At 36.8% G+C, this 20,483-nt stretch overlaps 1 pseudogene; it reads right to left on the bottom strand.

The window, feature by feature from the left end:
* Positions 1–209: 209 nt before the first annotated feature.
* On the bottom strand, positions 210–1,247 carry LOC105532921 (annotated as a pseudogene).
* Positions 1,248–20,483: the final 19,236 nt, after the last annotated feature.

A 20,483-nucleotide genomic window follows, 5' to 3' on the forward strand; every position in this document is an offset into this window, starting at 1 on the left:
TCTCCTCAGTGCACAGAAATGCTCTCTGCACCATGTTGCCACTGCCAGGGAATGCGTTAGGCGTGGCATTGGCGGCTATTCAAGACAGTTTTTTTTCCTACTTCTTCAATGCCTGTTATGGGTAGATAGTTGTTAAATTGGTATCCTTGCAGGGGAGACAATCAGTGGAACCTTCTCTTTCACTATCTTGCTCTACTCCCTATTCTATGTCACGTTCTTTTCAGACATATTTCAGAGTCCTTTCCTGAACAGCCAATGATAACCTCTTTTTCAAAAAGGTCCACATCTTACATCTCTTTCAATGTATGTGAAATCTTGGAGATGAGCCAAGCTAGAAGCATTGTTACCACAGACTCTACACCATGAAGAAGGTACCACTGAGTTTTCTTGTGAAAAATCATGGGAAATGGTGTCTGTGCTTCTTAATCTGTTCTCTAATGTCATGAAAAAGAACTTTGGTCAGAATAAGAGGGCCCATGGCTTTTACAACCAGTCTTTACGCATCAGAAACACTTTCTTTATCAGATGAGTCAATAACACCTTCTTCTTTTTCTTAAAAAAAAAAATCAAATAGGATATTGATCTGCTCCTCAAAAGTTTTTTCGAAATCATCACTGAAAGAACATGTGCATGATCACTGATTTTATCTGTTCTATACCTTTGAGCTTCCTCAGTTGTATCCACCCCCAGTCATCCCTTTCCTCTTCTTCCACAGCATATGAAGAGGACTCACTGCATCTGGTGGTGGTGGTGATGGTACTTTCTCACTGCTGGGTATGGAGTCATTGCCTTGTCATTGCTCTTTCTATTTTTCTTTTACTGTTCTTTCTCTTCTGTACCACTCACTATTTTCAGATGGATTTTTGAGAATAAATGTGCAGAGTTTATGATATGTATGAAGCATGTCTCTATAGAAACTGGCTTTGCAAAAATTACCTATGCTTTGCTTCTTTGGGTTGATGTGCAGATGCATTTCAGGATTCTCACTCTGGACTGAGAACACGTTTTTAAATGAATCCATCCAACATGTCTTGCAGTTTGTTTGCCTCATGAGATCCACTGATAATGTAATGGTCATTCTTGCCACCACAGGACTTGTGCTTCTAACTTACAAATAAAATATTTGGTGGGATGCACAGGAGGCCAACTGGGCCCTTTGCAATGTCAACTATGTTGACTGTAACTGTCTTAATTCCATTTCCTTTGTCCTCAACCTTAGCAGTCAAATGGGGCATATTTGGACACATTGTGGTTGATGTTGACAGATTTTTGCCTTATTAGTGGCCTTATCTACAAGATGGACAGATCTTTGTAACTTTTTGGTATCTTTTGTCTGCAGAAGGCATGACAAATGACTACAAGAGTTCTCCATCTTTGATATGATGAAGTGCTTGCCACTGAGGCTGTAAGCTTCTTGTTTGTGTGCTGTTTCCCCAACATAGGTGCTAATGGCTATGCCACACCTTGTTTTTGACAAATACAAACAAATCCAATGCTGTTTACTAGGGACTGGGATGGAGTAAGGTGTAGCATAAATCTGAGTCCCAGTCCCAGAAAGCAGAAGTGGCAGCAGCAAGAGCCAAGGGCTACCACAGAAAAGTGGGGAGGAGCTGTCCCTGCAATGTCCAGGGTCCACACCTATGGCAGCCACAGGCTAGAAACCAGACAAGAAGAAATTTACCATGAGCTGGGAGAGTTAGGGGAGGGCCTTCTCCACCAGCAGCAGCTCACAAGGTTCAGGACATAGAAAGGGCTGGGCATGGGGTACGTGGTCCACCCTTCCGCTTGTCTCCATTGATCTCTGGTTTTCTAAGTGAACAATATGATTTACAAGGAAGATGGTTTTATCATATTTCATGATTATATACCATTTACTTCAATTTCCTTTATTTTGTTATTTACTTATATTTCTTTACTCTTGTATATTAATATAAATAGCATGCTTCTGGTTCCCAATATAAATTGAAATGGTACTAGTATTTTGCCATTTTAGAATTACATTATTAGTTTTTTGAAAATAGTGTTCGTTTAAAGTCATTCAATTCCATTTCTAGTATAGTTTTTCTTAGAAATATCTATCAATTATTTTTCTTTCATCATCTATTGAGATGATCTTAATGCTTTTCTCTTTTAAAATGGGGACTCTAACCATTGAGTTTTCTGAGAATGAACCTCTTTTATTATTGCATTTATTTGCTTAGGGTGTATTTTTCTTGTGTTTAGTGAATTGTCTTTGCAAATACATTATCTAGATGTTTTTCCATTTCCATTCATATGTAATATTTTGTACCATTTAATGAGGGTTTAGTATTAATGCTTTGCTAAATTAATAAAAATGAACCATTCAGAGTTGCATTTTGGCTCCCTGTGGTCTGGAATTATTTTTAAACTCATTAAAATTTAATACTATGTTCTGTAAAGGTTAGCTAGAACTCAGCTATGAAAATGATCTTATTGCTTGTATAACATCAGCTGATAATCACATTTCTGATATGATAATTCATCTATTCAAGCTTAACACTCCTAGAGTTATTTTTTATCTGTTTTAAATTTCATTCAAAAATATTCTTTCCTCTTGGTCCTTAAATTGATTGGCAAAAATTGCATGATATATTCTTTTTTCAATCTCTTCTGTAGTTGTGGTTATTTATTTTTCATTACTAATATTGTAGTTTCACTTGGTTTCTTTTTCACTTACTGAAAATTGAGAGCAATTTCTTTCATTTGTATTTCCAAAAGTTCACCTTTTGGTTATGTTTATTTCTTTTATTGGTTTTACTATTTCCTCAGGTTTTCATTGTAAATAACATTTTAAAATATTTTAAGACAAGTGTTTTTATTTTCTTTTTCTTCTTCTTCTTTTTTTTTTTTTTCTGAGACAGAGTTTCACTCTTGCTACCCAGGCTGGAGTACAATGGCACAACCTTGGCTCACTGCAACCTCCGCCTCCCGGGTTCAAGCTATTCTCCTGCCTCAGCCTCCCGAGTAGCTGGTATTACAGGCATACGCTACCACACCCGGCTAATTTTGTATTTTTAGCAGAGACAGGGTTTCTCCATGTCGGTCAGGCTGGTCTCAAACTCCCGACCTCAGGTGATCTGCCCACCTCGGCCTCCCAAACTGCTGGGATTACAGGCGTGAGCGACCGTGCCCGGCCTGTTTTTCTTATTTCTTAACAGAAATACTAGGTTTAAATCTGAGTCCTTCAGCTTTAAATAAAAGAGTATTGCTCTGTTTCTCTTTAGCCATGCCATGAAGTGTCCTTTTAACCCATTTCTCCATATTTTTTTATTTTCTCTTTTTTGAAAAATGTGCTTAATTTCTAACATGTTTTTGTTATGTTTTACATATTTACTTCTATTTTTGTTGGGATGTAATTAAAGAATATGAACTATGCACTCAGTTTTTAAAAATATTAAACTTTTATTTGTGTCTAATACACGATCATTTTTGTAAACATTCCCATGTATAGTTGAATAAAATCTATATTTTCTGTTTGGGGTAGGTAAAGGTCTACTACCTAATGCTATCATATTATTGTACCCCAAAGCCTAAAATAGTGTAATACACAGTAAGAACTTAGTGGATACATAAATTCTGCTGATTTCTTTATTTTTTGGTCAACCAAATTGGTCAAAATCTGAATCACATTATGGCAGACTGCTATTTGTCCCCTAATATCTATTATCTTTTTTGCTGGGCACATGGCCTCCAAGATAAAATCCAAATGCCCTAGCCTCCCTTGGAGTTATGTGAGGCCATTACATTTTGTACAGTAAGATGTCAGTAAAAACATGTGAGGAAATTCTGTGCCATTTTCTTAGAAATAAGTTGCTTTCCTTCTGTACTTTCTCCCTTCCCAAGTGATTAGTTTAGAAGAACTTCGTGGTGGTGAGACAGCTTCTGGCATGCAATCCAGAGGCTGCAAAGGTCGTAGAAGAAGCCCACAATACAGGTTTACTTTCAGAAGCAGAGGTAACATCTATCCCATACAGTTTACCAACAAAAACCTTTTTAAAAATTGTGGCACAAAACAAATAACAGGGAACTCTCAGTTTCCAAAGCAGCAGATAAAAAGCTCAGAAGTCACCACTCCTTCCGAACAACAAGTAAAAAGTTGAATAAAATGAAAAATCAACAACTCTAACACTTCTTAGATCTCCAAGAAAGAAGAGGTACAGGATAAACCCATGCTCCCAAAATTGGAGAGACAGAGAGACAGATACAAAAAAACAGATCTTGCATGCAGAAGCAGAAACCTCTACGGGAACAGGCTCTGGGACAGAAAAACCTGGACTGTAATTGATGAATTGCTGAAGGCTCATTGTGGACAAGTCTGAGAGTAAACGCTTCAGGGGGACTTCATAATCAGTCCCCCTATTCCCCCCCACCCCCACATACTTTTGTGTGTTTTATTGTCTGGAAATTCACCAGGCTTTCTGAGTGAATTTCGGAGAAAATCCACCCTTCTGCTTTTGGAAATGGGGGAAAGGGCAGCGGGTGGAGAAACAATTTTGAAATACAACAGGGCATTCTGTTCTTCATAGTATATTGTACTCTTAGGAGAAGCTATGTAACCAGAGCCTAACTTGCTGGGTTTTATAAGAATCAGCTGGTCTAAATCAAAGGAAATACCCAACTCCAATCAAATTTATCATCCTAGGTGACAGCAGAAAAATATCTAACTCCAGCCCCCTCAACTCATTATGTTTCACCTAAAAAGAGGATGTGGGTTACAAAAAGTACTCGTGAAGTTCACAGTCCAGAGGCACAGGTTCACCAAAATAACAAAATCTAACCATAGGACTATAGAACAATTCCCACCCCCAACATCTTATCACCACATTACCAAAGCCCTATTTACAGCAGTTTGTTATATACAGTGCATCAAGCAAAAATTGCAAGGCATACTAAAAGGCAAAAATCAACCAATCAATCAGGTTGAAGAATTTTAAGACTGATAATTTAGAACAACTGCAATTTATATGCTATAAATATTAATGGACAAAACTGACAGCATGCAGGAACATATGAGTGGAGTTTTTAGCATCTTCCAGGTATACAATCATATCATCAGCAAAGGGAGATAGTTTGACTTCTTCTTTTCCTACTTGGATGTCTTTTCTTTCTTTCTCTTGCCTGATTGCTCTGGCTAGGACTTCTTGTATTATGTTAAATGAGAGTAATAAGAGTGAGCATTCTTTTCTTGTTCTGGCTGTCAAAGGAAATAATTTCAGCTTTTGTCCATTCATTAGGATGCTTGTGCTGAGTTTGACACAGATGGCTGTCATTATTTTGAGATGTGTTCCTTTGATGTCTAGTCTGTTGAGGGTTTTTATCATGAAGGGAAGTTGTATTTCATCAAAAGCCTTTTTCATATCTATTGATATGATCATATGGATTTTGCTTTTAAATCTGTTTATGTGGTGAATCACATTCAGTGATTTGCATATGTTGAATGAGCCTTGGATCTCAGGAATAAAGCCTACTTGGGATGGTGAATTAACTTTTTGATGTGCTGCTGGATTCAGCTTGCTAGTATTTTGTTAAGCATTTCTGCATCTATATTCATTAGGGATATTGGCTGGATGTTTTCTTTTCTCATTGTGTCTGCCAGATTTTGGTATCAGGTTGATGCTGGCTTCATAAGATGAGTTAGAAAGGAGCCTCTTTTGTGGATGTCCTCTGTCACCGTTGCTATTCAACATAGTATTGGAGGTTCTGGCCAGGGCAATCAGGCAAAAGAAAGAAATAAAGCATATTCAATTAGGAAAAGAGGAAGTCAAATTGTCCCTGTTTGTAGATGACATGATTGTTTATTTAGAAAACCCCACTGTCTCAGCCCAAAATCTCCTTAAGCTGATAAGCAACTTCAACAAAGTCTCAGTATACAAAATCAATGCGCAAAAATCACAAGCATTCGTATACACCAATAACAGACAAACAGAGAGCCAAATCATGAGTGAACTCTCATTCAGAATTGCTACAAAGAGAATACAATACCTAGGAATACAACTTACAAGGGATGTGAAGGACCTCTTCAAGGAGAACTGCAAACCACTGCTCAAAGAAATAAAGGAGGACACAAAACAAATGAAAACACAGTCCATGTTCATGGATAGGAAGAATCAATGTCATGAAAATGGCCATACTGCCCAAAGTAATTTATAGGTTCAATGCTATCCCCATCAAGCTACCATTGACTTTCTTCACAGAATTGGAAAAAAACTACTTTAAGTTTCATAATGAACCAAAAAAGAGTCCACATAGCCAAGACAATCTTAAGCAAAAAGAACAAGGCTGAAGGTATCATGCTACCTGACTTCAAACTACGCTATAAGGCTACAATAACCAAAACAGCATGGTACTGATACCAAAACAGATATATAGCGCAATAGAACAAAACAGAGGCCTCAGAAACAATGCCACACATCTACAACCATCTGATCTTTGATAAACCTGACAAAAACAAGAAATGGGGAACGGATTCCCTATTTAATAAATGGTGTTGGGAAAACGGGCTAGCCATATGCAGAAAACTGAAACTGGACCCCTTCCTTACGCCTTATACAAAAATTAACTCAAGATGGATTAAAGACTTAAGCATAAAATCTAAAACCATAAAAATCCTAGAAGAAAACCTAGGCAATACCATTCAGAACATAGGCATGAACAAAGACTTCATGACTAAAATACCAAAAGCAATGGCAATAAAAGCCAAAATTGACAAATGGGATCTAATTAAAATAAAGAGCTTCTGCACAGCAAAAGAAACTATCATCAGAGTGAACAGGCAACCTACAGAATGGGAGAAAATTTTTGCAATCTATCCATCTGACAAAGGGCTAATATTCAGAATTTACAAAGAACTTAAACAAATTTACAAGAAAAGAACAAAAAACCCCATCAAAAAGTGGGCAAAGGATATGAACAGAAACTTCTCAAAAGAAGACATTTAAGCAGTCAACAAACATATGAAAAAAAGCTCATCATCACTGGTAATTAGAGAAACGCAAATCAAAACCACAATGAGATACCATCTCATGTCAGTTAGAATGGCGATCATCAAAAAGTCAGGAAACAACAGATGCTGGAGAGGATGTGGAGAAATAGGAATGCTTTTACACTGTTGGTAGGAGTGTAAATTCATTCAACCATTGTGGAAGAGTGTGGAGATTCCTCAAGGATCTATAACCAGAAAATATCATTTGACTCAGCAATCCCATTCCTGGGCATATACCCAAAGGATTATAAATCATTCTGCTATAAAGACATAGGCACATGCATGTTTACTGCGGCACTGTTCACAATAGCAAAGACTTGGAACCAACCCAAATGCCCGTCAGTAATAGACTGGATAAGAAAATGTGGCAGATATACATCATGGAATACTATGCAGCCATAAAAAAGGATGAGTTCACGTCCTTTGCAGGGACATGGATGAAGCTGGAAACTATAATTCTCAGCAAACTAACACAAGAACAGAAAACCAAACACTGCATGTTCTCACTCACAAGTGGGAGTTGAACAATGAGAACACATGGACACGGGGAGGGCAACATTACACACTGGGGCCTATTGGGGGGTGAGGGGCTAGGGGAGGGATAGCATTAGGAGAAATACTTAATGTAGATGATGGGTTGATGGTTCAGCAGACTATCATGGCACGTGTATACCTATGTAACAAACCTGCATGTTCTGCACATGTATCCCAGAACTTAAAGTATAATAAAAAAAAAGAAAGAAAGAAAGAAAGAAAGGAGCGTCCTTTGCAACTATCTTTGATATAGTTTCATTAGGATTGGTCCCAGTTCTTCTTTTAATAGCTGATTGAATTTGGCAGTAAATCCATCTGGTCCAGGGCTTGTTTTGGTTGCTATTTTTATTACTGACTCAATTTCAGACTTTGTTATTGTACTTTTCAGGCTTTTAGCTGATAAACAACTGGAAAGTTTCAGAATACAAAATCAATGTACAAAAATTAGTAGCATTTCTATACACCAATAACATTCAGGCTGAGAGTCAAATAAAGAACACTATCCCATTTACAGCAGCTACATGAAATTGAAGTGCCTAGGCATACAGCAAACTGAAGAGGAAAGCTACAAAACACTGCTGAAAGAAATCAGATGATCCAAAAAAAAAAAAAAAAAAGGAAAAGCATTCCATGGGTCATGGATTGAAATAATCAATATCATAAAATGGCCATACTACCTACGTTAGGTTGTTCTTCCACTGCTTTAAATACCTGAAGCTGAGTAGTTTATAAGAAAAAGATTTAGTTGCTCACGGTTCTGCAGGCGATACAGGAAGCATAGTGGCATCTGCTTCTGGAGAAGCCTCAGGAAGCTTCCAGTCTTGGTGGAAGGCAAAGGTAGAGCAGGCACATCACATGGCAGTAAAGGAAGTAAGAGAGAGAGAGAGACAGAGTTGGGGTGAGGTGCCATGCACATTTAAATGACCAGATCTCACAAGAAGTCTATCACAAAGACACCAAGCCATGAGTAATCTGCCTTCATGATGCAAACACCTCCCACCAAGTTCCACCTCCAGAACTGAAAATTACAATGCAACATGAGATTTGGGTTGGGACAAATATCCAAACTATATCATTTCACCCCGGCCCCTCCCAAATCTCTTGTCCTTCTCACATTGCAAAATGCAGTCATGCCTACCCAAGTCTCCAAATGTCTGAACTCATTCTAGCATTAACGCGCAAGTCCAAAGTCTCCAGGGGTGGCAGTGGCTAAGATGTGGCGAGCAGTATCTGGAGACTGCACAGGACAGTGGGGCCCTAGGACTGGCCCACAAAATAGTTAAGTCCATCTAGGTCTCAGGGGAAGAAAGAAAAAGGCCTGCTAGGCCGGGCATGGTGGCTCACGCCTGTAATCTCAGCACTTTGTTAGGCTGAGGCAGGCAAGGTCACCTGAGGTCAGGAGTTTGAGACCAGCCTGACCAACATGGAGAAGCCCCGTCTCTATTAAAAATACAAAATTAGCCGGTCATGGTGGTGCATACCTGTCATCCCAGCTACTTGGGAGGCTGAGGCAGGAGAATCGCTTGAACCCGGGAGGTGGAGATTGTGGTGAGCCGAGATTGTTCCATTGCACTCCAGCCTGGGCAATGAGAGTGAAACTCCGTCTCAAAAAGGAAAAAAAGAAAAGAAAAAGGCCTGCTGTGATGGTCTCTGAAATGCTTTTGAGGTCTTTCTCCCATTGCCTTGGCTGTTAGCACTTGGCTCCTTTATACTTAGGCAAAAACATCCAGTGTGTGGTTGCTCCACAGGCTGATTGAATTATTCTGCTAAAAATGGTCTCTTCTACCACATGGCCAGGCGGCAAATTTTCCAAACTTTTATGCTCTGCTTCCCTTTTGAATGTGAATTCCAGTTTTAAGTCAAGGATCTATATCCAGAGGATTATAAATCATTCTGCTATAGAGACTCATGCCCACGTATGTTTACTGCAGCACTATTCACAATAGCAAAGACTTGGAACCAACCCAAATGTCCATCAATAATAGACTGGATAAAGAAAATGTGGCACGTATATACCATGGAATACTATGCAGTCATAAAAAAGGATGAGTTCATGTCCTTTGCAGGGACGTGGATGAAGCTGGAAACCATCATTCTCAGCAAATTATCACAAGAGCAGAAAACCAAATACCACATGTTTTCACTCATAAGTAGGAGTTGAACAATGAGAATACAAGAACACAGGGAGGAGAACATCACACACTGGGGCCTGTTGGGTGGCAGGGGGCTAGGGGAGGGATAACGTTAGGAGAAATAACTAATGTAGGTAACGGGTTGATGGGTGCAGCAAATCACCATGGCACGTGTATACCTATGTAACAAAACTGCACATTCTGCACATGTACCCAGAACTTAAAATATAATAATTAAAAAAAAAAGAATAAAAAAAGATAATTATTAAAAAAAATCATTTTTCTCATGCCTGGCTTTATACAAGGTAAGACCCTCACCAATGAACCTGGCTATATATTCCGGAGGTTTCTCTAACCTCCTTAGGGATGCATCTTCTCTGGACGTGTACACGTAATTCTCCAATTAGGGATGTTTGCTTGTTTCTTTTTCAGAAGCTCAAAATCTCTTACTCCTTCTGGTGTCTGTATGCAGTCCCGCAGGTCTTCTGGTGCTGCGACAGGCTGCTGAGATCTCCTTTATTCTCAGCAGCCCGTACTTATTCAAAGTAGATGGATTCCCGTTTAGCACTCCAAGTCATGCAAGACAGAAATCAGGCACTCAGGTAGCACCCTGAAAAGCCACATTGTCAAACTTCTGTTCCCCTCTTCTCTTCTACTCCCAAGGGAGAAGCCAATAGTTAAACATTTTCTCCTGGTTACACCGAACAGTGCCCACTTGGGGAAAGGGCTGAAATTCAACAGCTTTTCTAACCCATTTCGTGGCAGCTGCTCTTGGTTTTGCACTTGCCTGGGGTACTGATGGCTTCTGGAGTTTTCATAAAGCCTTTTAGGTTGCAGTCAAGATGTCAGCCAGGGAGGGCTATCGTCATCTGACAGTTTGGCTGGGGCTGGAGGGTCCACTTCCAAAATGACTCAGTCACATGGTTGTTAGCTAAAAGCCTCTCAGTTCCTTGCTACATGGGCCTCCTCACAAAGCTGCTTCAAAGTAGCAGTTGGCTTTTCCTAGAGCAGTTGGTTCCAGAGGAGGGGAAAATTGTAGTGCCTTTCCTTACCTCATCTCCTAAGTCACAAACTGTCACATCCACTTTTTTCTACTCATTAGAAATGTGCTGTAAATCTAGGCCATATTCAAGGGGAGAAGATTTAGGCTGTACCTCTTAAAGGAAAAAAAATTCAATAAGGGTTAACACATTTTAAAATATACATAACAGTCACCACAAATATTAAACTTTAGTCATAAACATGTTCCAATTTACTCTATCCTTATATATTATCAAATGATTTACAAATCAAGAGAATGTCCAAATGCACTGGATTTAATATAGGCATGTGTTTTGTTACTTTAACATTTATAAAGATAATCTAAAATGTGTACTTAAAAAATTAGGCAGTTTTTGGATTCCTGTCTTCTTTCTAGTTTTCTCTGTGTCTGAACAAAACAACAGTTTATAATTTTAATTAAAGCTGGTAATTAATAAAAATAATAAGACTATAGTTGATATAATAATTCAACCTGAGGCCCACATTAAAAAAAACTAATTATAAATAAAAATATAAAGACTACAGTTGGTATAATAATTAGAAAACATTAATATGTATACTAGCAAAGATAATGGTAAGGGAAGTTAATTTACTAAAAACGGTAATTTACATAAAAAGGTACATGTAACATGTACTTTAAATTCAAGTATGATTAATTATATCTTAAAATTAAGGTTTTAATTTCATTATGCATTTACATACTTATCAACTTATGCATGTCTAAACATATAAAAATATACTACCACTAATTGTTAAAGTTTGTATAAGTTAAAGAAGAAATATTATGTTATACTCAATATTAGTGGATTTGCCCATCTTTTAAAAAAGCTTATGAATACAATATAAATTGTTATATGGATTACAAAGAGTGAAATTATACTTTGAATTTTCTTTTATATTGTGACGAAATGATTCTGTGCTCAGCTAACAGATATTCCCTTTTAACAACAAAATAGTGTGGAAACTCTGTATTTCTGGTAAACTCTTGAAAGTTTTTGAATTTTTAAACAATATTCTAAGGTGAGTATTTAAAGATCATGGTTACTGATTATTTTAAAATATTGTTCAGAATAATAATATTTTGTTTATGCAACCATGACTTACATTCATGTCTTGCTTCATTGAATTACTATTCTTGATGTTGTCTTTGCAGTATCTGGCCCTAAATATGCAATAATAAAATTGCCCAACTGTATTTTATGCCTATACTATCACAGGATTTCCAAGAATAACTACCAGATGACACAAAATTGTGCTCTTTGACTTATAAGTAGAAGAAGAAAATAATGAGGCTTCTTTTGGCAACCTCCAAATTTAATTAACTCAAAAATTGTTGTGAAAGCTTTTATAAAATTTAAGACAGATCCCAGAGAAGAACATCAAGCTCATTTCATTTTATACCTGTGTTCTACCAGACTTCAAAAAATAAATCATATGTCACTTAAAATTTTAAGAGCAAAGAAAAAGATGAAACATTTAAGAACTCATATAGGGAGGCTAACATGATCATGACTGAAAACAAAGTAAATACTGAAAAAAGTCAATGTCTTTCCTTGATATATGCTATACACAAACAGAAAAAAGAAAACTGGATTATAATCACAATGGGTAAAATAGCTATTGAATTTACAGAAATGCAGTAAGAAATGTATAAGATACACTTGAAGCAGTCAAGAAAACTTTCAGAGAGTCTAAATCTAAACCTAAATCCTGAATTAGAAAACTTAAAAAAAGAGATGACCTTTGTCCCAAAATTTATAACTAAAAAGACTGAAATTTTAATCAGATGGCAATTTGTGTGTGATTTGATAAACTATTTCAAAGTTTATATAAAAAATAAGTACATGCAAAAATAGCTACTTTTGGCCAAAAGAAAAGAAAGAGAAAAATAGGGAGTGGAGGTCTGCTTCTACTGGTTATAAGAGGATATTATAATCCTAGAGTACTGTGCTGATACAAAACACATTCATGGCAGTAGTGTGACAGTCAGACATGACTGATAGATAAGAATTTCAAAGATGACAAATGGAGCATTTGAAACCAGTAGAGAATGAAATTGTTTTGAGAAAGTTGGGTATGTGGAACTTGAGAAAACCTATAATAAATGTCAACTAACACAAAGACTTTGATGTAAAAATAAAATCATTTCTATAAGAAAGTAATTCTTTATATCCTTGCAGTAAGTAATGCCTTTGACTTATGACATGAAATACAAATATCATGAAGTTAAAAATGAACAAATTTTGCTACCTAAAAAGTAAAACCTCCCTTTTAAGCAAAATATTGATAAATAATGTTAAAAGGCAACTGACAGACTGGAAGGAATTATTTGCAATGTATGTAAAACAAAAAGATAACATTTAGAATATATGTAGTTCATTCAAATTACTAAGAACTTATAAAATACAGTGGGGAAATGGGCAAGAATATAAATAGGAACTGTACAAAAGAAAAAGCACAAATCATGTATTTACAAATGAAAATGTGCTTCATCTGTCTAATGGCCAAAATGTGTGTTGTAATATAACACAGAATTGCCCCATCTCATTGGTATAATTTTAAAAATACATATCCAATACAGAAATTTATATGCCACTTCAGCATTTTTATGATTAATTGATAACAGTTTTGTTATTCTAAAAAAAAAAAAAGTTAAAAATGGAATAAGAAAAAATACTATAAATATTTGTATGACATGGGTAGGAGAAACCTAAATAAGATCCCAAAGGCAGAAGTTTAAAGGGAAGACTAATCGGTTTATCCATATGAGAATTTTAAAATATTCTGTACGTTAAAAGGAATACTTGATTAGGAAGTGGAGAAAGATGGCAAAAGAGAAAGTACCACTGATGGTAACCCCTAAGCAATGACACCAAGTTAACAACTATCTACACAGAAAAAAATATACCTTTATAAGAACCAAAAACCAGGTGCCAAAACTGCCTCAAAGAGGTGGAGCACCAAGAGAGCTCTTGGGGTCCCGGATTCCAGGACTTGACCCTTGGATGCCATTTCTGGACCTCCCTGGGCCAGAGGGAGCCCACTGCCCTGAAGCATGAATCCCAGGCCAGGCAGCCTTCACCACAAGCTGACTTAAGAGACCTTTGACCTTAAGGAAGCATCAGTTTCTGGCAGTACTTCTCATGGCTGGGGCGGTGGTGGCTACAGCATGAGGCTCCTCTGCCTTTGGAAAGGGGAGAGAAGAGCAGGAAGGACTGTGTCTTGTGGTGTGAGGGCCAGCTCAGCCACAATACAAAAGAATAGCAGGTAGACTTCTAACTAAGGTTTTGACTCCAGTCCCTGACACCCAGGCAACACTTCTGGACCCACCCAGGGACCAGGAGAACTTGCCACCTGGAAGGGAAGGACACAGGCCTGGATGGCTTTGCCACCTGCTGACTGTAGAGCCCCCAGGCCTTGAGCAAACATAGGCAGTAGTCAAGGAGTGGTTAAGACAGGCCTTGGGCAAGACCCAGCACTGTGCTGGCTTCAGGTCTGACCCAATGCAGTCACAGTGGTGTTGGCCACAGGGCTGCTTCTGTCACTCTACCCCTAGGCTTTAGGTGGCTCAGAAAAGAGACCATGACTCTTAATGTTTGGAAAGAAGTAAGGGAACAGAATCAGAGTCTCTGCTTGGCAATCAAGAGAATTCTTCTGGATCTTTCCCAAGACCATCAAGGTAATACCTGTACAAGTCTACATGAACCCAAAACATTACTGGGCTTGGGGTGTCTCCTAAAGATTGTTACACCCAAGTCATTTCAAATATATGAAAAGCCTTCCCAAGAAGGATGGCTACAAATAAGCCCAGATAGTGAAGATTACAATAAATACCAAACTCCTCAATGCCCAGACAGAGATGAACATCTGCGAGTAAGAAGACCATGCAGGAAAACATGACCTCACCAAATGAACTAAATAAGGCACTGGAGACTCATTCGGGAGAAATAGAGATATGTGACCTTTCAGACACATAATTCAAAATAGCTGTGTTGAGGAAACTCAAAGAAACAAGATAACACAGAGAAGAAATTCAGAATTCTACTGGATAAATTTAACAAAGAGATTGAAATAATATTTAAAAATCAAGCACGAATCCCAGAGCTGAAAAATACAACTGACATGCTGGAGAATGCATCAAAGTCTTTTAATAGCAGAATGGATCAAGCAGAAGAATTAGTGAGCATGAAGACAACTTATTTGACAATACAGTCAGAGGAAACAAAAGAAAAAAAAAAACAATAAAGTATGTCTACAGGATCTACAAAATAGCCCCAAATAAGACATATTGGCCTTAAAGAGAAGGTAGAGAACAAGAATGGGGTAGAACATTTATTCACAGGGGTGACAACAGAGAACTTCTCCAACCTAGAGAAAGATATCACATCCAAGTACAAGCAGGCTATACAACACCAAGCAGATTTAACCCAAAAAAAAGAGTATCTCAAGGCATTTAATAATCAAACTCCTGAAGATCAAGGATAAAGAAAGGATCCTAAAAGAAGCAAGAGAAAAGAAACAACATGCAATGAAGCTCCAAAAGGTCTGGAAAAACTCAGAATAGTATGACACTGTATTGTGGTGTATAAACTAGTCTTATAAATAGAAAGACTAAATAATGAACCAATCAAAATAATAACCACAACAGGTTTTCAAGACATAGTCAGTACAGTAAGATATAAATAGAAACAACAAAGTTAGAAAGCATGAGGACAAAGTTAAGGCAATTGCTATAGAAATTTTAAATATATACACACCCAACATGGGAGCACTCACATATATAGAGGGAATATTATCAGAGCTAAAGAGAGAGATGGGCCCCAATACAATAATAGCTGGAGGATTCAACACCCCATGTTCAGCACTGGATAGCTCTTCCAGACAGAAGAACAGCACAGAAACATTAAACTGAAACCGCACTATAGAACAAATGAGTCCAACAGATATTTACAGAACATTTCACCCAAGAACTGCAGAATACACACACTTTACCTCAGCACATGGATAGATCATATGTTAGGTCACAAACAAGTCTTAGAACATACAAAAAATTGAAATAATATCAAGCACTTTCTTTGACCACAATGGAATAAAAGTAGAAATCTATAGCGAGAGGAATTTTGGAAACTACACAAATACACGGAAATTAAACAATCTAATGATGCATCTTTATAAACTGGAAACGCAATAGTAAACCAAACCAAAATAGTAGAAGAAATAATAAAGATCAGAGCAGAAATAAATGAAATTGAAATGAAAAATAACATACAAAGATCAATGCAACAAAAGCTGGTTTTTTGAAAAGTTAAACAAAATTGACAAATTTTAGCCAGACTAAGAAAAAAAGAGAGAGGATCTAAATAAATAGAAATGAAAAGAAGACACTGTAACTGATACTGTGGAAATTCAAGGATCATTAGTGGCTACTCTGAGAAACTATATGCCAATAAATTGGAACATCTAGAAGAAATGGACAAATTCCCAGGCACATACAACCTGACAGGATTGAATCAGGATGAAATCCAAAAGCTGGACAAACCAATAACAAATAATGAGATTGAAGCCAAAATAAAAAGTCTTCCAGTAAAGAAAAGCCCAGGACCTGATAAATTCACTGCTGAATTCTACCCAACATTTAAAAAAGAACTAACACCAATCCTCCTCATACTGTTTCAAAAAACAGAGAAGGAAAGGATAATTTCCAAACTCATTCTAGGAGGCCAGTACTACTCTGATATCAAAACCAGACAAAGACACATCTAAAAAAGAAAAACTACAGGACAACTTCTCTGGTGAATATTGATGCAAAAATCCTCAACAAAATACTAGCAAACCAAATTCTACAATACATTAGAAAGATCATCCATCATGACCAAGTGGGATTTATCCCTGAGATGCAAGGATGTTTCAACATATGCAAATCAATCAACATGACACATCTTATCAACAGAATGAAGAATAAAACCATATAATAATTTCAATGGACAGTGAAAAATAATTTGGTAAAATTCAACATCCCTTTATAATAAACAAAAAACTTGATATAGAAAGAGTGTATCTCAGCATAATGAAAGTCATGTAAGACAGATCCACAGCTGGTATCATACTGAATGGAGAAAAACTGAAAAAGCCTTTCTTCTAAGATCTGGAACACAACAAAGATGCACTCTGTCACCACTGTTATTCAACCTGGTACTGGAAGTCCTAGCTAAAGTAATTAGACAAGAGAAAATTAAAAAGAGCATCCAAATTGGAAAGAAAGAAGTCAAATGATCCTTTTTTGCTGATAATATGATCTTATATTAGAAAAACCTAAAGTCTTCACAAGAAAACTGTTAGAACTGATAAACAAATTCAGTAAAGTTGCAGAATACAAAATCAACATACAAAAATCAGTAGCATTGGTATATGCCAACAGTCAGTGAACAATCTGAAAAAGAAATAAAAAAAAGTAACCCCATTTATAACAGCCACATAGGATAGTAAATACCCGGGAATTAATTTAACCAGAAGAAGTGAAAGATCTCTATAAGGAAACTTTATAAAACAATGATGAAGGAAACTGAAGAGGACACCAAATAATGGAAAAGTATTCCATGTTCATGGACTGGATGAATCAACATTGTTAAAACATCCATTCTACATATTCAATGCAATCCCTCTCAAAATACCAGTGACATTCTTCACAAAAATAGAAAAAGTAATCCTAAAATTTATGAGTAACCACAAAAGACTCAGAATAGCTGGAACTATGCAAAACAAAAGGGGCAAAACTGGAGGAATCACATTCCTTGGCTTCAAATACTACTACAGAGTTAGAATAACCAAAACAGCATGGTACTGGCATAAAAACAGACACACAGGCCAATAAAACAGAATAGAGAGCCAAGAAACAAATCCACACACCTACAGTGAATTCATTTTTGACAAAGATGCCAAGAACGTACACTGGGGAAAAGACAATCTCTTCAAATAAATGGTGCTGAGAAAACTGGATATCCATAAGCAAAAGAATGAAACCGGACCCCTATCTATCACCATCTACAAAAATCAAATGAAAATAAATTAAAGACTTAAATCTAATATCAAAAACTATGAAACTACTACAAGAAAGTGTTGGGGAAAATCTCCAAACATTGGCCTGGGAAAAGATTTCTTGAGCAATACCCCCACAGGCACAGACAACCAAAGTAAACATGGACAAGTGGGATCACATTAAGTTAGGAAGCTTCTGCAGAGCAAAGGACAAAATCAACAAAGTGAAGAGATAACCCACAGAATGGGAGGAAATATTTGCAAACTATCCCTCTCACAAGGGATTAATAACAGAATATATAATGAGCTCAAACAATTCTATAGAAAACAATTTAATAAGACTGGCAATAATAAATACTGGTGAGGATGTGGAGAAAAGGAAATCCTTGTACATGGTTGGTGGCAATATAAATTAGGGCAACCACTATGGAGAACAGTTCCTGAAAAAACTAAAAACTGAGCTACCACATAATCCAGCAATCCCACTGCTGGGTATATACCTAAAAGAAATGAAATCAATATATCAAGGGGGTATCTGCACTCCTATGTTTGCTTCAGCGATGTTTACAATAGCTAGGATTTAGAAGCAATCTAAGTGTCCATCAGAGGACAAATAGATAAAGACAATGTGATACATACACAAAATGGAGTATGATTCAGTCATAAAAAAGAATGAGATCCAGTCATTTGCAACAACACAGATAGAAATGGAGATCATAAAGTTAAGTGAAACAAGCCAGGCACAGAAAGACAAACATCATGTGTTCTCACTTATGTGTGGGATCTAAAACTCAAATCAATTGAATTCATGGACATAGAGAGTAGAAGGATGGTTATCAGAGGCTGGGAAGGATAGAGCAGGGTGAGGGGAGGTGGGGATGGTTAATGGATATTAAAAAATAGAAAGAACACATAAGACCTACTATTTGATAGCACAATAAGGTGAGACTATAGTCAATAATAATTGCATATTTTAAAATAACTTTAAAAATGTAATTGGATTGTTTGTAACTCAAAGGATTAATGCTAGAGGAGATGGATGCCCCATTCTTCATTATGTGCTTATTTCACATTACATACCTATATCAAAACACCTCAGGTATCCCATAAATATACACACTTATGCGCTTGCTATGTACCCACAGAAATTTTAAAAAAAGAAAAACTCACAAAACAATTAGAAGGCAAAGAAAAATCAAGAAAAAATGATTTCAAAATTAATGCCACACCATAGTTCCCTGTGGTTGAGATTATTCTTAGTTCTACCATGAAATCTAAATATATCCTTGGGCCTCTGGACTAATACGAGCTTAGTACACCATAGAAAATTCAAGACTAGTAAATGCCAAACTTACAAAACTGAAGGATATTATCACATAGGGCTCTCAAGAAGTTTGCTAAGATTTAATGTAGTACCTGTCACAGAGTGAGCCCTTATGTTGTTGAATGTGGTGTAGCATAGTACTAAAGAACTTTAAAATTAGGACCTGCTTTTAAGGGCTTTGCCATTGTTTCTCCTCTCATTTAATTTAAAAATCTGCACACTTACTTTAACTGTGTAATTATACACCACCATATTTGTCTTGTAACACTAGTCAATCAACAATAAGGGATGAGAATCCCTGCTAACTAAACAGATTCCCCTCCTTTCTGGGGGAACCCAATTGACTAAATTATTCATATAATCTTTTGTATTTAGGAATAATTTCTACAACAAATTTATTCTCAGTGGAATTTTGCATTCTCCAAATGAGGAATCAACAATGACCATAATAATTGGAGAGTGTGAAATTTAACAAACCTTCCTTTGTGATCAGTGAAGGGTTTTTTAAAATTTTACTTAAACATTTTAGATTTAGCCTTCAGCAATAAAAGTAGTTAACATCGGGAATGTTTACTAACACATGCACATGCACACACGCACGTTATATGTATATTAAATTATATGTATATATATAAAACAAACATTAGCATTCTAAACTAACAAGTCATGTCCATAAAGAAATGTTACTTTAGCATGCCAATTTAATAGTGATCAAAATTGTCTGAAATTTTCAGGAGAAAAAAATATCTATATAAATAAAACTTTGGGGAATTTTTTTTTTAAATTATACTTTAAGTTCTAGGGTACATGTGCACAACATGCAGATTTGATCCATAGGTATACAAGTGCCATGTTGGTTTGCTGCACTCATCAACTCATCATTTACATTAGGTATTTCTCCTAATGCTATCCCTCCCCCAGCCCCCAACCCCCTGACAAGCCCGGTGTGTGATGTTCCCCACCCTGTGTCCAAGTGATCTCATTGTTCAATTCCCACCTATGAATGAGAACATGCAGTGTCTGGTTTTCTGTCCTTGTGATAGTTTGCTCAGAATGATGGTTTCCAGCTTCATCCATGTCTCTGCAAAGGACATAAACGCATCCTTTTTTATGGCTGCATAGTATTCCATGGTATATATGTGCCACATTTTCTTAATCCAGTCTATCATTGATGGACATTTGGGTTGGTTCCAAGTATTTGCTATTGTGAATAATGCTGCAAATAACATATGTGTGCGTGTGTCATTATAGCAGCATGATTTACAACCCTTTGGGTATATACCCAGTAATGGGATGGCTGGATCAAATGTTATTTCTAGTTCTTGATCCTTGAGGAATCGCCACACTGTCTTCCACAATGGTTGAACTAGTTTACAGTCCCACCAACAGTGTAAAAGTGTTCCTGTTTCTCCAC

The sequence above is a fragment of the Mandrillus leucophaeus genome, unplaced genomic scaffold (assembly GCF_000951045.1).
Source record: "Mandrillus leucophaeus isolate KB7577 unplaced genomic scaffold, Mleu.le_1.0 Scaffold995, whole genome shotgun sequence".
Taxonomy (NCBI): Eukaryota; Metazoa; Chordata; class Mammalia; order Primates; family Cercopithecidae; genus Mandrillus; species Mandrillus leucophaeus.